Raw genomic sequence first — 6,156 nt, forward strand, 5'->3', positions numbered from 1 at the left:
CAGTAATCCAGACATAAAAAATGTGAAGGGTTGAACTAAAGAAGGGCAATGGCAGAGAAGAGAAGGGGTCATAATGCAGAGATATTAATGATTTGGAATCAACAGGAAGTGATGGCTGGTTGGATGAAGACGGTGATGCAGAGAGAGGAAAGTGAAAGTGGTTTTATTTTGTGTCAGTCTGCCTAAGTTGGGACTACATTTTAGAATCCCCTTTCCTGTTTGGTTACAGGTTAAATTGGGCCAAAAGAGAAACTTGCAAAAGATTTGGAAAGAGAAGTGAAGCCACAGCCATTACACTCTGAAGGCCGTCATGGTTAGAGGTGAGGAGAGAGAGACTAAGAGACGCCAACAGGTACCCGTCTGTCCTCACTCTTCTTTCCCACTCTGCACCCGCTTCTGCCTTCAGGTCCAGCTGGTCTTCCCATCTGCCTGCCCCGCTGACCAACATCATCCCATGACCACATGCCTGACTGCAAATTCACAGAGGCAATGGCTAGGCCCAGGTCACAGACTTCCACAGACCTCTACATCAGTGTCAGCGCACAACCTCAGGACCTTCCCAGGTATAGTCTGAAACCAGCCCCATACATGGAGGGCAGGGAGAGACAGAAGAAAGAGGCAGCTCACCCCAGACTGGGAGGTGGCAAGTTTAATAAGAAACGGAACTGACTTACAAGGCTTGTCTCGGGAGGCAGCAAGATAAGCAGATCTCTGCGCCCACCCACCAAATCTTAGAAGTGTATATAGGGGCTTTAACTGGGTCCAGTCATGCATGCTGACCACATGGTCTCAAAACCACATTACTATCTCAAGGCTGTGTCCTTTGAACAGCTCGCACTGTAGGAATGGTAGGCAGAGCATACAGGCCAAGGACAGGGGAGAGGTGAGGAGCGTCCAGTTGCCCGGGTCCAGCTCAAGAGTCAGCCAGAGGTCATGTCCTCTCCATGACCACCTCCAACAAGCAGCTCCCTTCGCGGTCCCTCTCAGCAGATTTCCCTCAAGCTCTGCCTTGTCCACCACACCAGGTCTTCAGGAGGGCTACTTAGTGACTTCCCTGAAGTGCCAGCTCTCCTCGTGGACCCCTGCTTCCCCACTTCAGTTCCTGATCCTGGCATGCTTTTTTTGTAGATATTGAGCAGATGAGTCTAAAATTCATACAGAACCACAAAGGTCCTCTAATAGGCAAAACAGCTTTGAAAAAGAACAAAGTTGGAGGACTTGCACCATTTGAGTTCAAGACTTGTTAAAAAGGAGTCTGTAACAGTGCTGTAAAGACGGATGCCCAGATTATACAGCGGCACAACATTTGGTTCAATTGTTGCCCAGGACAGCTTGGACAGCAGGCCACATGCCTCCTGGGACCATGGGTTTGGTGGAAGGGGTTAGCAAGGGAATAACTGTGGGCTTGCTTTTACTTTGTGCCTCAGGCAAAGTATTATAAGAAATGAGCTCAGGAAACACCTGGCCAGTTTGCAAGCAGAAATTGAGGATTCAGAAATTGAGGGCCTGACTAGGAAAGCTGTACCAAAGCTATTAAACCCCAAATTTTAAAAGACAATTTTGGAGAAAATTTGAACAGAAAAGCCCATAAAATCCCAGCTCTGCTGCTGCCACTGGGCCAACCACAGTTGGTCATGGTGGGGTTTGAGGGTGACAGTCCTGACGAAGGGGTTGAGACAGCGTCTCCTGCTGTTCCTGCCACCACTATGAGGCCTCTGTCTACTCGCTGTCATGGGAGGAAACACAGCCCTCACACAAAGAAATTTAGGTCAGAGAAAAAGTATTCAAGGGCCACGCCGGTCCTCCAGGAACTACGAGCAGCGAGGCTGCCTCAGCCTCCCAAAGTGCCCACGAGACACGATGGACCAGAGAAGGTCCTGGCTTCATCCTGGAGATGTTCGTATCCAGATAAACTCCGTGCCTAAAGGATGTGCTGAAAATCTAAGTTCCAGAAATATACAGACTTTCTCTTGTAACTGGGCTTCTAACAACCTTTATGTGTGCAAATAAAAGCGTTGTAAATCAGGCTTTTCTGGGAGAAAGGTGCTCCAAGATTCGGATGCTTGGTTACCGGTATTCTTAGAAGGATCTTCTGTTCTCTTTCATTCTCAGTAACTTTATTACAGCTTAATCCTTTTAAATCCTATTTTGGATCATCCGAGCTTCTGGGAAGTTCTTTGGATTATTGGAATTACAGACTTCATTCTGAAATTCCTTTTCATAGGCTCGAAATGCCTGAGTTTATTGGTGCCTTCTTTCATTGTACCTTTCAAATCCAAGGGTTACTGGTATGTGCTCTTAGAAGAATTGCATCAGTATTACTGAATTTTGTTCTCATCCCAGTTTGGTTTCGTTACCTTATTGGCTATGGGGAGTTTGGTAATACAACTAGTTAGATTCTTAGGATATTACTGGTTTTATTCTACTTCATTTTAATGCTTTTGGATTTCTTTGGATATCTGAGAACTTTCAGACAGATATTTTGTGAATATTTTTTACAGGACCAAGTTACTGAGTGTCTTGTTGTTGTGGATGATATTTGTTCAATAAGCTGAATTTCAGAAGATTATTCTTCCCACCAGTCACTGTATATTTTCCGAAGAGAGCAGCACCTTATGGTTTTATAGAGAGAAAACGTGTCCGCTGTGCAGAACTGTGATTTCAGACATACAGAAAAATGGAAAGATGGGGCTACTTCATCACTCTCACAAACATAACTAAGACCTATAAACAACTAAGACCACAAAATGTTGATTTCACTTCGTTACAAGGACTATCGCTAAAGGCATTAGGATAGATTTCAGTGCTAAAAATTAAGAAAAATGTTTCCAAACCTTTCTAGAATATTAGAATAAAATTTGTGTGTATTTAAATTTTTTTAATTAAATAAATGAAAGGACACCGTTTTTAAAAATATTTAAGTAATGTTCAACCTAATGTGTATGTCAACATTGTTTTATTCTAATTACTCAACAGATGATTGCAGCATAAAATGTGTTTTCTTGTAATGTTACCACAAACAGCAACGGATAACTAACTAGAACTAGAGGTTTTAGAGGGATTTGGGTATTCTTTTCTTACATTGTTTCAGAATAAAGAATATTTTTCATAATATTTTAAGATATATCTTATCCAAAATCTAAAACATTTGCATAAAATTTGTATTTTTAAATGAAAGTTCTGTATGTTATATTTTACCTGTAACAATACGATTTTCGAAGTGAATGTTAATTTACTGAGGATGATATATTTTAATATTGTATTACTCTTTGTAATATGATCAACAATCAATGAGAATTACTCATTTAAATTTTTTTAAAAACCTCAGTCTTGTTGCAAAGATTTGTGGCCTCCACCCAAACCGATTGGCCTCAAGGTAGCCACCTTAATTGAGAAAGAAGGGCATGGGGGCAAGGAAGCAAATAAATAAATGAGACTTGAGAATGACATCTATGCAAACTTTGGATGCATTTACTGGCAGGTGGAACTGACTAGAAGCTAACAGATCAGAAACCTTCTAAGTTTCTGAGTTAATTGCACTGCCAAATAAACACGATGGAAACCTGAAAAAATCTTTGACTATCTGAGCATTAAAGCAAAACTTACGACCTCACAATTGCACAAGCAGGAAGCACACTGTGAACACTGTATATCCCTCAGGAAGGACACACTCCCAAATGTCCTGTTCAAGTGTGGCCATGAAGAATAATGGAAGATCCTCCCAGAGGATGGACCAAAGGCCGTGGACAAGGGAGTTCCACCGAGAGAGCAGAATCAGAATCTAATCAAGGAACTTCCCAACCACAGGGCAGGAGACCATCAGAACGCCTGCTCAGTAAGGTTTCATACACACCAGCAATCAGTAATTGCTGATGTCTTCCATTCTTCTGTTTTCCAAAAGAGAGTTTTTATTGTAGGTATCCTGTCCCTGATCCACCATTATACACTGAGAGAAAGAAAAGACGAATAGCTTATCTTTTTATTTACAGATCACCACAAGAAGCCCCATCCAGACACCATGGAGAAGATAGTACTTCACCTGAAGATCCCAAACTTTGTGCTTCCGCACTGACGTCATCGGTCTTTGGATTGCCTCTGATGGAGAAAGAGTATGTTCCATAAAAGAGAGGAAGAAAGGAACAGACAATTTGTGACCAGAATGACAGACTGTGGAGGACATTGGTTAGCAAGTCAACAAGAACTATTTCCTTTTTCTCCTGGGCACACTGTTAGATTATGCTTCCCAGGCTCCCCTGTGGCTAGACACAGCCCTGTGTCTGAGTTCTGACCAATGAAATGTGGGCAGAAGTGACCTCTGTTTCTTCCAGGCCTGGTCCATTTAGCCTCTGACTCACGACCCTCCATGCTCTTTCCCTTCCACCAGGAGAGACTGGAGAAGACTAGGACAACCTTGGGAGTCATGTTGTGAAGATGGGAGAGCCACAGCTTAGAAGAAAAGTGGGCCCCTGAAAACACGTGGGAAAAGGCCACCCTCAAAGAGTGATTGTATTCGATTACGATATGAGCAAAAAATAAACGTACTTTAATCATACGAAGCCCCTGAGATTTGGGAGTTTATCTGTTACAATCTCTAGCTTACCCTAGTGTACCACAGGCAGAGGGAATAGCACAGGCAAAGACAGGAGGATGGAATAGATGACATAACCAGAGAGGGTGAGGACTTATCTCTGGCTGAAACGTAGACGCAAGGGGGAGAGCAGCAGAAGACGAGTTAAAAAGGTTCCTTTGGGCAAATTGCTATAAGTTTTGAAAACTATGCAAAAATTTGAACTTTATGTTATAGAAAATGAGGACCATCAAAAGTTTTTTATTTTTATATCTTCCATTTAAAACTGCTGTAGTAAATGCTGACTATTACCTGCCTTTTCCAAGGCAATTGAGAATCCAAATCATCCACACACTGTTGCTCTCCAAAATTGAGGATATGAAATATAATCACCCAGCTGACAACAGCTGTTGCAGTCTGTTGAAGCTGCAACTCATCTCAAAATGGATCCTGCCGAATTCAGTAAGAAAATCGAGAATCAGTAACCCTCAGAGAAAAAGCCAACTTTTAAAAGCTGCCTCTTTATGAAACTATAGCATGTGTGATTTTCAAGTAATGAATGATATTCATGCAACAAAATGAAACTTGAGATGGGCTTCAGTTAATGCCACATTTCAAGCTCCTTCCATATGGCAGGTATCCTACTGGGTGTCTATGACGGGAATATAAATAAATGACTTATCAGGACTTTGAATGGCTCACAAACTAATACAATCAGTAGGCACATAAACAGATTAACCAGGATGTGTCAGGTCACACGATATTATAAAAATAGGACCCACTAGAGGCGAGCCCCGTGGCGTAGTGGCTGACTTTGTGGGCTTCGCTTTGGCAGCCCAAGATTCACAGGTTCAGATCCTGGGTGTGGACCTATGCACCAATCATCAAGCCATGCTCTGGCAGCGTCCCACATACAAAAAAATTGAGGAAGATTGCCACAGATGTTACCTCAGCGACAATGTTCCTCAAGCAAAAAGAGGAAGATTGGCAGCAGATGTTAGCTCAGGGCCAATCTTCCTCACCAAAAATAATAGGACCCACTAGAATTACAGAGCTTGGAGGGAATCAGTGGTAACTGAACTTCCTTAGCCTGATACTGAAGATCCTTCTTGGTAGGACCCAACCTACCTTTGCAGGCTGAAATTTCACTACTTTCCTTCACACAATTACTTGCTCTCGTACCTTCCTCCATTTTTCCACCTCCGAGCCTTGCCTTCTGTCTCACACTCTCTCCCTGACCCATTACTGACTACTGTTTCAGGTGCCACTAAGATTCCACTAATGACGTCTTCTCTGGTTCCAGTGGGTGCATTCTCTCCCTTCTCTGCAGTGCCATCAGCTCGCTCTGTCTCTCAGGAGGTTAGCACTCTCTGCTTTGTGTCATCATTATTTTCTGACTTCCTGGTCTTCGCTCTGAACTATAAGCCCCCTGATGATCAGAGCATTTCTGTTCCTTTTTTATATTCCCAGTACCAGGTATAGCACCTTGTATGTACATAGTGGATGTTCAGTAAGTATTTTCTGAATATTAGAATTTTAAACCCAAAACCTCCTCCCTGAAGATGCTGACTATGCACACACCAGTAGTC

The 6,156-nt window shown here is 42.7% G+C and overlaps 1 pseudogene; it reads left to right on the top strand.

Annotated features, from left to right (window-relative positions):
* Positions 1 to 310: 310 nt before the first annotated feature.
* On the top strand, positions 311 to 2,717 carry LOC100066220 (E3 ubiquitin-protein ligase RNFT1 pseudogene; annotated as a pseudogene).
* Positions 2,718 to 6,156: the final 3,439 nt, after the last annotated feature.

Source organism: Equus caballus, chromosome 5 (genome assembly GCF_041296265.1).
Source record: "Equus caballus isolate H_3958 breed thoroughbred chromosome 5, TB-T2T, whole genome shotgun sequence".
Lineage (NCBI taxonomy): Eukaryota > Metazoa > Chordata > Mammalia > Perissodactyla > Equidae > Equus > Equus caballus.